The sequence below is a fragment of the Prionailurus viverrinus genome, chromosome B4 (assembly GCF_022837055.1).
Source record: "Prionailurus viverrinus isolate Anna chromosome B4, UM_Priviv_1.0, whole genome shotgun sequence".
Taxonomy (NCBI): Eukaryota; Metazoa; Chordata; class Mammalia; order Carnivora; family Felidae; genus Prionailurus; species Prionailurus viverrinus.
Window position 1 is genome coordinate 9,352,446 of NC_062567.1, and position 11,685 is coordinate 9,364,130.

The 11,685-nt window shown below is 44.8% G+C and overlaps 1 pseudogene; it reads right to left on the bottom strand.

Annotated features, from left to right (window-relative positions):
* Positions 1 to 6,190: 6,190 nt before the first annotated feature.
* LOC125171482 (uncharacterized) lies at positions 6,191 to 6,417 on the bottom strand (annotated as a pseudogene).
* Positions 6,418 to 11,685: the final 5,268 nt, after the last annotated feature.

The window sequence follows — 11,685 nt, forward strand, 5'->3', positions numbered from 1 at the left end:
TCAAGCTGGAAACCTTCAAGTAGGGCCGGCTTCATAATTTGCCAGACCCAGTGCAAAATGAAGGCATGGAGCCCCAGCTTCCCCTGGGTCTGTCGCCCCATCCCCTGCTGCCTGGAAGGGCTGGCACCCTCTGGGCTGGGATGTGCTCAGTACCCGGATCCAGGGTGGCCGAAAGTCCTCCACCGAGGTCACTGCCAGCCCAACGTGGGGACGGGCATTGCACCAGTCATGCACCTGTGTCGCTGGCCCTGCCTTCGATGGATCCTTGATTCCTGTTTCCCTCACCTTCCACATTCACTTTGTCACCGGGACCCACAAGTCCCACCTCTAAAATAAGGCTCAGTTCGCTGCTTCTCTATCTCTACTGTCATGACCCACGTCCAACCTGCCACCTCCTCTCTCTACTGTCAAACCCCCCAGGTGGTCTCCTTTACTCACATTTGCTCCGTCCACCACATTCCACTTAAGAGCCAGAGTGGTTATTTCCACAAACAAATAAGTCCACGTGAACTGCCCGGTTTCAGAACACCCATGGGCTCCTTGCCACAGTTAGAACAAGATGGCAGCTCCTTGCCTTGGCTTGCAAGGGTGCGTGCTGACAGCCTCCCCCTGCTTCCCGAACTTCTTCACAGCCCTGCCCCCTCTTCTGTTGTTTCTCCAGGCACCATGTCCTGCTTTCTACATGAGGAAGGTGCCAAGCCTTTGATGGCCTCAGGGCAGGGTTTCTCAACCTCGGCACTATTGACATTTTGGATAGTTCTTTGCCTAAGGGTTTGTCCTGTGCAAACTGTAGGATGTTAATTTGCATCCCTGGCTTCTAACCATCAGATGCCAGGAGGACTGCTCCCTGCCACCGCGTTGTGACTACCAAAAAGTCTAGACGTGGCCAAACGTTCCCTGGAGGGCAAACGTCATATTCTTGAGAACACTTCCCTTCAGCCTCGGCGCACCGGTTCCTCCTTCTGTCTAGATCATTGCCCCCACACGCCCCCACACGCTACACTACCTTCCTGCTTCTAGAGCTTTCTTGTCCTTCAGATATCAATTTAATGTCACCCTTTTTATACATTAAAAAAAATGTTTCTTTATTTTTGACAGAGAGAGAGGGAGGGAGGGAAGGAGGGGGAGGCAGAGGGGGAGGGGCAGAGAGAGAGGGAGACACAGAATCTGAAACAGGCTCCAGGCTCCGAGCTGTCAGGACAGAGCCCCACGCGGGGCTTGAACTGGTGAACCGTGAGTCCTGAGCTGAAGTCTGACGCTTAACCAGCTGGACCACCCAGGCGCCCCTAATGTCACCTTCTCAAGGAAGCCTCCCCTGACCAACCAATATGAAGTGATTTTATCTCTCTCTCTGTCTCTCTGTCTCTGTCTCTTTCTGGTTTAAGTTGTTGTGTAAGCACTCAACAGTCTCTAATAGCTCTTTTGGGCAGCAAGTCCCGTAGTTTTGTTGAGTGCTATGTTCCTAACACCTAGTGGGTGCTCAGTACCTATTTGCTGAATGAATGAATGAATTCACTACACTTTGAATCCACTGTCTTACTTGTTAGGCAAGTACTTGTTAGGTCCTTTCCAAGTAGTTCTAGGTCTTCGTCTGCTTTCCTTTTTTGTTAACTTGAAGTAGCATCAACATACAGTGTTCTGTTAGTTTCAGGTGTGTAGTTTGAGCACTCTTAACCCCCTTCACCTATTTCGCCCACCCCTCCACCCACCTCCCCTCTGGCAGCCATCAGTTTGTCTTTAGTTTCCTTTGTTTATATATATTTTTTTATTAAATTTTGCATGTAAGTGAAATCATATGGTATTTGCCTTTCTCTGACTTATTTCACTTAGCCTTATACACTCTAGCTCCCTCCATGTTGTTGCAAATGGCAAGATCTCATTTCTTGTTTCTGGCTGAGTAATATTCCATCACAGACATACGCCACACCTTTATCCATGCATCTATTCGTGGACACTCGGGCCGCTTCTGTATCTTGGCTGCTGTGATCGATCTGCTTTCCTTTTTACAGCCTCCACTTTCCCTTTCTTATCCCCATGTCTGCTTCCTGTTATCTTTTTCTCTCTCTTCATTGTACGACAGGTGATATTTCCCTCCGTTACTTTGATTCAACATCTTTCACCACAGAAACACAGGCTAGACAAATGGACACAGATAAGGTTTTGGTGAAGTTATCCCTAAGGAGCAAGATCTGATGGTAAGGGCTTATTGGACTGTATATGACAGGAGGGTCTCCCGGGACACAGTGGCCCAGGAATTTACTGGAATTGGAAAGGACCGCCCTGGTAGGAACCTTGGTGGCCCTCTTGCTCTCTTTCTTGTCTTTCCTTCTCCTTCATGCTGAGTCTTGGCTTGATTTTTTTTTTAATGTTTATTTATTTTTGAGAGAGAGATTGTGAGCAGGGGAGGGGCAGCAAGAGGGGTGTGGGATAGAGGATCTGAAATGGGCTCTGTGGTGACAGCAGAGAACCCAATGTGGGCTTGAACTCCTGAACCGTGAGATCATGACCTGAGCCAAAGTCGGTTGCTTAACAGACTGAACCACCCAAGTGCCCCAATTCTTTTTTTTTTTAATGAATTAATTTATTTTGAGAGACAGCGTGAGCGGGGGAGGAGCCGAGAAAGAGGGAGAGAGAATCCCAAGCAAGCTCCTATCTGGCAGTGCAGCGCCCACCTAGATGCAGGAACCTAAAGATCAAGACCCAACCCAAAATCAAGGGTCAGATGCCTTTCCTGGTGGGAATGCAAACTGGTGCCACCACTCTGGAAAACAGTATGGAGGTTCCTCAAAAAATTAAAAATAGAACTACCCAGCGACCCAGCCATTGCACTATAAGGTATTTATTTATCCAAGGCATGCAGGTGTGCTGTTTCGAAGGGACACATGCACCCCCATGTTTATGGCAGCACTATTGACAATAGCCGAAGTATGGAAAGAGCCCAAATGTCAATTGACGGATGAATGGATAAAGAAGATGTGAGATATATATATATACACAATGGAGTATTACTCGGCAATCAAAAAGGATGAAATCTTGCCATTTGCAACTATGTGGGTGGAACTAGAGCGTGTTATGCTAAGTGAAATAAGTCAGCAGAGAGAGACAAATATATGACTTCATATGTGGAATTTGAGATACAAAACAAATGAACAGAAGGGAAGGGAAGCAAATAAAAACAAGGGGGAGACAAAACATAAGAGACTCTTAGATATAGAGAACAAACTGAGGGTTGCTGGAGGGATTGTGGGAGGAGGATGGGCTAAATGGGGAAGGGGCATTAAGGAGGACACTTGTTGGGATGAGCACTGGGTGTTATATGTAGGGGATGAACCATTGGATTCTACTCCTGAGATCATTATTACACTATATGCTGACTAACTTGGATGTAAATTAAAAAACCAAAACACAGATGCTTAACCAACTGAGCCTCCCAAGTGCTTGGCTTGATTCTTTATAGACCATTCCCCTAAGCCTCTGTTCATCTGGTGACAAATGTTACTGCCATCAGCACGTAATAGACTGTATTAGTCTGAACTAAAGCATCTTTATCCCAAACTCAAACCACTGGGGAGAAGATTCCTTGGCTCACCCTGGGGTGGGAGTTGTCCTTGCTGAGTGTCTACACTGGGCCAGGTGCTCTCCAGGTGATGAGGATCCAGGAGACAACAAAACAGACAAATCCTATTGCCATGGAACTTACTTTTTTTTTTTTTAATGTTTATTTATTTTTAAGAGAGAGAGAGAGAGAGAGAGAGCATGAGCAGAGGAAGGGCAGAGAGAGGGGGAGACACAGAATCCGAAGCAGGCTCCAGGCTCTGAGCTGTCAGCACAGAGCCCAACGCAGGGCTCGAGCTCATGAACTGTGAGATCATGACCTGACCTGAAGTCGGATGCTTAACCACCTGAGCCACCCAGATGCCCCAGAACTTACATTTTTATATTCCTTACTTTATGTTTATTACTAGACACCTATCAAGAACCAGCCCCTAACCTTGTTCCCAGGATGCAACAGTGAGCAAAATGCACAAACCTAATCACATATGGTGATAAATTCATTCATTCATTTAGTTAATTTTCTAGATTGCTATATGAATGTACCGTAAGGGGGCTTGAACTGGTCGGGGGGCTGGGGAATTTTTTTTAATGTGAATTAAGTTAACTTTATTTTTCAGAACAGTTTTAGATTTACAGAGAAATCGTGAAGATACTACAGACAGTTCTCAGCTGTTCCACATCCAGTTTCCCCTTTTATTAACCTCTTCCATGACTGTGGTACATTTGTCACATGTCATGAACCAATATTGATATATTGTTATTAACTAAAGTCCACGCTGTATTGACATTTCCTTAATTTATACCTAATGCTCTTTTTCTCTCTCAGGATCCCATCCGGGATATCACATCATGTTCCTTTGTCATATCTCGCTTAGGCTCCTCTTGGTTGTAAAAGTTCCTTAGACTTTTCTTGTTTTTGATAACCTTGACAGTTTTGAGGAGTTCTAGCTAGTTCCATGGATGCATGGGATTTTTCTCATGGTTAGACCAGGGTTATGGTGTCTGGGAGGAAGACCACAGAGGTAAGGTGTCATATTCACCACATCGTATCAAGGGTATATACTGTCGACGTGACTGATAATTGTTGATGTTGACCTTGATCACTTGGCCAACATAGTTCTTGTCAGATTTCTCCAGCATTGGGGTACTTCTCTTCCCTCTTTCTCTTTCCATACTGGAGTCTTTGGAAGGAAGTCACTCTGTAGCCCACAGTTAAAAGGGACGTTTATGCTTTACCTCCTTGACAGCATTGTTGGCTTTTTAAACATAGCTATAGTGAGGTATAATTTACACACCACAAATTCAGCTGTTTTAAGTGAATAGTTGGATGAATTTTGGTAAATTTATATAATTGTGCCTGAGAGGAATGGTCTTTGAGCTGACATCCAAAAGATGAGGAGAGTTTAAGTAAACAAAGGAAGGGAAGGACTGTTCTGGGTGGAGGTAACTACATATACAAGTTTCTCAAGGAACTGTGGAACAGTCACAGAGCTTGGGTTAATCCTGAACCTCCTGGAAAAGGTAGAACATGTCACCATCCTTCGTTTAATATGCTTCATAAATATTTTCTTCAAAACATCTAAAAGTCAACAGCACTTTATCACCTAAATGTATAAACTTTAGTTCTTTGAAACATTTGTCTGTCTAGAAGAGCTCAGCCCCTGATGGTTTATCTAAGGTTTTACTATAACAATAAGTAAATATTAGGGTAGTAAAATGCAGACTGGTCCCCGAGGAGAAGAAAATGTCATAAAATTTCCTTCCCTTTCAGGTCTTGTTTAAACAAGAATGTAAAGTGCGTGTACTATTTCCTTTCCGATAAGCCCTTGATTTATTTCCCGTTGGAACAAACACACCACAACAAAGTGAGAAGGAGGAGGTAATTCAGAGGTTGAAGAAGAGAAAGGGACTATATTCAGAAATATGTCCCCACACAGACTTAGAATCTGAAAAAAATCCAGTTAGCAAAAGCACAGAAAGCCTCTTTCTATGTGTGAAGTAGCTAAGAGGCTCTCTCAGAACTTCATGGGTCACTGAAAATTCCTGGCGTGGAGGAGCATGTTATTAGTCAGGATAGGCAGGGAGCAGTGCGGTAACAAGCAGACCACAGATCTTAGTGGTTTAATAGAATAGGTCGTTGTTTCATGGAGGTCAAATGGCTCTCCTCCAATAATTGACTCAGGGATCTAGGCTTCATTTATCTTGCCATGGTGTCATCTTAAATATATGTCCTCCAGGTTTGCCATGGAAGAGGAAATGTGAGTGTGGTTGATGACCTAGGGAATATTATGATATGGAAGTGGTATATATCACTTCTGCCCACATCCGTTCAGGCAGAACCCAGTTACATCACCCCACCCTAAGTGCCCGGGAGGCTGGGAAATGTAGTTCTCTCGTGTCTACAGGAAGGAGGAAATTAAGTGGGTTTTGAGAAATGCATAGTATTTGACACAAGCTCTTAAATTTTTAAGTTTATTTTTTTACTTATTTTGAGAGAGAGATAGAAAGCAAGCAGGGAAGGGGCGGAGAGAGAGAGAGAGGGAGACAGAATCCCAAGCAGGCTTGCGCTGACAGTGCAGAGCCCGATGCAGGGTTTGAACTCCCCAACCATGACACACCTTTTTCCTTGTTCACATGACTGTATCCCACATGTATGTGTGATGCAGGAGACATGAACTCTGAGAGACACTTCTGAACCGGCTGGTTTCATGATAGTGCTTCTAGAGTTGCTAAGAAACACTTAATGAAATCTTCATCCAAGAGGTACCTCATACTGACAGAGTAGAGATAGAATTGTGCTGGATTTTAAACTGATGACAACAGATACCACACTTGATCTTAGCCAAAAGGCCAAGAAGTGATTGCTGGATTTTAAAATTGAGTGCTTTTGTTTATGTTTGTCTTGGCTTTCTACAGTTCTTTGGCATTTACTCCTGCCTCTGGGAAGACTTTGCGGGCTCCCCTTGTCACTGTTAGAGGCTCCACCTCTGAATGATGCTAGTCGCTGTGCCATCAGAAAGATCTGGGTTCAAATCCTGACTCTGTCTCCTACAATCTCTGGGACTTTGGACAAGTAATAAACTCCTCCAAACGTTACGGAAGGATGTGAAACAAATCTAGTACCTATCACTTGGAGTATTTTCAGTACTACAGACAAAGTCTACTCTTTTTAAAAAAATTTTATTTGTTTATTTATTTTTTTAATTTGAGAGAGAGGTGTGGGAGGAGGAGAGGGTGGGTGAGAGAGAGAGAGAGAGAGAGAGAGAGAGAGAGAGAGAGAATCTTAAGCAGGCTTCATGCTCAGCACAGAGCCCAACATGGGGCTCGATCCCATGACTGTGGGGTCATGACCTGAGCTGAAATCAAGAGCCAGATGCTCAACCGACTGAGCCACCTAGGTGCCCCGATAAAGTCTGCTCTTTAATCTTCCAGGTTACTGGGTATCTATGACATCTTAACGTCCACAACTAGAGACCAGGGAAACTGGCATTTAAAATGTGTACAATGTGACCAAGAACCTGGGAAAATCCTCTACAAAACAAAGTACCATAAGATGGGAAAGGCAGGAAGAGAAAATACAGACTGGAAAATATTAGTGAGCCGAAGAGGATTTGTAGTATTCATTTAGGAAGGAAAGAAGATATATAGGGAAATGAAGATCAGAAAATGTAAAAGTTATTAGAAACATGTTGAGACTGATCAGCCTGTTTTGCTAGCAATTTTCCTCTTCATTAGTTATGCATAGCTCCCATCAACAGGGGCAGAGTCCTGCTGTGGCAGACCTTTTTGTTAATGACCCAGTGGAACAAAAGGTTCCCTGGAACCTGGAGGTGTTCCCAGAGGAAGGGATTGGGTCTGCTCAGGGTTTTAAGGTTGTTTTGCTGTTTAATGTAACGGGGTCTAAAACCATAGAAGCCTGATTAGGGACCATCATCACATTTTGCCAACGTTGAGAAGGTCGTAGAAATATTGACAGCCACCAAAGTAAACACGCAAAGATCTTGTTGAAGAATCACTCCGTGGACAAAGGACAGGGACCCAAACACGAAAACTTGGGTATTGACACAAATATCCAAAAGAAAAAAATGTACAAATGAAAAAAAATATCAAAGATTCACCAGTACGTATGGCCAGAAAAACCAGAAATCACTTTAGGTATTTCAAACAAAGAGGGATTTAACACAGAGAATTAAGTCTTAAAGCTGTTGGAAGGGCTGGGAGAGCAAAAAGGTGGAAGGTATTGTTACCCAGAGATCAGAAATGCTGGAAGTTGGGACCTATTCCATGGAGTTCAATTCTGGACGTTGAAAGATATTGATCACCTGCTTATTTAAGAAGAGCTCTGTAGCTTTCTGGTTTTTGCACCTTCCCTAAGCACGGCTTAGGGTAGGATCCCAAGCCTTAACTGTATGCAGTTCTCTGTAGGTGCTCAAGGCTATGGCAGTGATAATGTAGTAACAGCAGGCTATGAGAGCTAGTCCATGGTGCCTGAAAACTTTGGCTTGCTAGTGGCCATTTACACGGATAGGCTGGTAAGAATTGCGCGCTTCGTTTTGCCTTTAAGATTCAGGCCAGGAGTGTGTTTGCTCTGTATGACTGGCTGACATGTGTAACTTAAGGGATTGTACAGACTTCCTTTTCGTCTTCGGTGCCTTTCAGAGGGAGAGTAGATCAGTGTTCCAGGTGCAGAGTCTAATGTACTTAACCAGTCTGACAGCTGGGTTGGCGACCATTTTCATGGACTGTTTGTGTTCCTGAGTTTTTGAGAGGAGCATGATGGTGACTTTGTGGAAAGGTATGGTGTGGGAGGCCTTTGGTGGTTCTAGGTAGTTTCCTCATAAACATCTTTGTTGCAAACATTTTTGCTGTATAACTAATTGACTGTAAGTCAGTTTTTCTGTAAAAGACCAAAAAAAAACCCTGGTTTTATAGTTTGTTGGTTTCATCAACTGGTTTTATTTCTTCATTGACGCAGTACTCCCATTTTTATGGTATATAAATCTTAGCCTTCCTAAGGGTCTATACAGTGCTGTGAAGTTTTGAACCCACATTTCCCATAGAACTTTGGACCAGTTATCAGTGGACGTGTGACAATATGCCGAGAACAAACACCAGCGTAGAGGCTTTCACAATGCAATGCAAAGCTCAGGTACAAACATGCATTCTAGTATTTGGAAACCGATACTGCTCTTAATGAAGAAAGACATTTTAGCAAAAGAAGAAAACAGTGTGCCGACAAACTGGGAAACGAATCAACATACCAAAAAAAAAAAAAACAAAAAAAAACCGAGAGAGAGAAGAAAGCAAGCAAGAAAAGAAGGAAGGAGAGAAAGAAAACGAAAAGAGAAAAAAGAAAAGAAAACAAACAAAAAAACCCCCAAATATAATAGTTTGAAGGAAAGACTTCGAAGGCAAGTGCTTAGGTACAGTCCACAAAATAAAATCCGTTATTTGCCCAGGACTGGCGTGAATCTACACACATGTTAAACGTGTTCAAATATTTTGTATTTTGCAATGAAGTCTTCTTAATTTTGTTACACAGGTTCATGTTTCACGAAGTTCTTTTGAACGAAAGACCCGTTCGATTTTCGGTGACTGTCTTTTACGGCACGTTTGCTTTACGGCCGAGCCGGCTGCGAAGATGCTCGTCGCAAAGACGCCGGCGGCGGAACGCGCGGCCGCAAGCGGGCCTGAGGTTGACCCTTTCGGGGTCCTGGAGCATCGCGTCCTCCTTCTGCTCCCCCCCTGGGTCGTCCTGTCCTCTTTTGCGTCCTTGGGCCTGTCCTGCCAGCACTGTCCCTCCGGCCGTGGCGGCAAGAGCGGCTCTCGCATACACGCTTCTCCGCCCACGGCTCCACTGCCGTGCAGGCACGCGGTGTGAACCGAGAGCCCAAACAACCCGGCTGATCCGCCGTTGGCGGTAGCTCTGTTGGCTGAGGCTGTGGCTCCCGGGAGGAGGTGCTAAGTGCCAGGTTTTTCTGCTCTGAAGCCCCTGCTTGCAGCTCCGGAGGAGGCTTATTGGGGCATTTTCACAGCCATATGTGTCTTTGGCCCTCACCCTTCACCTAAGATCGGAGATAATGTGTCAAAAAACAAATGTTGTCACTGAATCCATTCTCAACGAGCTCTCCAGTCTCCCCAAAGTAGGATCTAGTTCCTCAGCCTGAGAAGTTTGTTTCAGACTCAGTGTGGTACCCAACTTGTTCTGGAATCTAACTCCAGAGCACACTGGGCTGTGTTTTGAGGTTGTTTTTATTTATTTTTTTGAGAGAGAGAGAGAGAGAGAGAGAGAGAGAGAGAGCGAGCTCGGAAGGAGCGGATAGAGGGAGACACAGAATCCCAAGCAGGGTCCAGGCTCTGAGCTGTCAGTACAGAGCCCGACGTGGGGCTGGAATTCACTAAACGCGCGATGACCTGAACCATCCAGGTGCCCCTGTTCTAAACGAATTATTTAGTAGGGTTCTTCCCCCCACCCCCATCCTCTGCGATGCCCCATTTAGTTCTCTCCTTCCCACACTCTGCTGCTGCTAAACACTTAGCAGGGAGCGTCTCACTGCCGCCTTCCTCTAACCCCAGCCTGCCCAAGGAAGGCGGCATTCTGGATAGCTTTTTAGCGAATAGGTTCAGGAAGCTTGCAGTCACCTCTCCTGAGTGTGATCGCTGGAAAAGCCAAGACCCAAGAGTCCTGTCAGCTGGTGAAAGGCACACAATTTGTCCCATGCAGAGGGATTTACAGTTTGTAATACATCTTACATCTTCACACACATTATTAATTTGATCCTTACATTTATTATTCTCCACAGGTGATGAAATTGAAACTCCGGGATTAGCGCACTTGTGCCTGGTCAGGTAGATGAAAGCTGGGTGAGAAATCTCCACGTCTTCAGACTTTGACTTCTAGACCCTTCTCCCTATACCAAACAAGGAACTAACCTATAAAGCTACAATGAGTGTGGGTATTTACAGCAAATTTGCCCTTCCAAGACCAAAAAAGATGAATTTACCCTTCAGAACCTGGTGAGGAAGGAAAGGAAGAAGATGAGGTGGAAAAAGGAGAGGTTTAAATGAGCCTTGCTTTTCCTGGGCCTTCATTTCATTGGCTCCACTGCTCTGAGAATATTCGGGGAGACCTGTCAAATAGGTGTGTTTGGGTCTTTGTTCTCTTCCTTGATCTAAGCATTTTGCATCTCTGCTGTAAAAGAATCTTGTTTATTCTTTTTAAATGTTTATTTATTTTGAACAAGAGTGCTCCCATGAGTGCGAGCAGGGGAGGGGCAGAGAGAGAGAGAGAGAGCCCAATTTGGGGCTTTATCTCATGACCCTGAGATCTTGACCTGAGCCGAAATCAATAGTTGGACCCTTAACTATCTGAGCCACCCAGGCACCCCAAGAATCTTGTGTATTTTAATGTGTGATGTGTTCCTGTCTCTCCGTCAAATTGGGAGACAGAACGGTCTAGTGGGAAAAAAGACAAAACAAAACTATGGGCTTTGGAGTAATAATAGTAGATCGCCTTTGCTGACTTCTGACTACGTAGTGAGGACAGCTGACGTGTACTAGCTTGTAGTAATCCTGTAAGTACTACCGATGTTTTATTGTACAGATGGCAAAATGAGGGTTTAGAGAGATCAGATAACTCGACTGAGGTCAGGGGTGCCTGGGTGGCTCGGTCGGGTCAGCACCTGACTCTTGATCTCAGCTCAGGTCTTGATCTCAGGGACATGAGTTTGAACCCATACCGAGCATGGAGCCTACTTTAAAAAAAAAAAAAAATCGACTTGCCTGAGGTCACACAGCTAGTAAGTAGGGGGAGTTAAAGAATAGAGCCCGGCAGTGGGACTCCAGAGCCCAGGTTGTCAGTGACTCCCCCAGAGGGTCACAATATTGCTCAGTCTCTGAGCCGCAAGATCCTCATCTGTAAAATAGGGATAAATACGTATCATGCCAAGTGGTCAAATGAAAGAGAATATATAAAGAATCTGGCAGGTAATAGATACTTAGATATTGGCTGTCATCGTTACCATGTTTGAAGCCTGCCGAACGGTTCGTCTGATTGCAACTGGGGTGTGGACCCTGACAGCGTGTAGAGAAATAAACATCTTGGCCCCTCGACAAACAAGCTCTGTGATA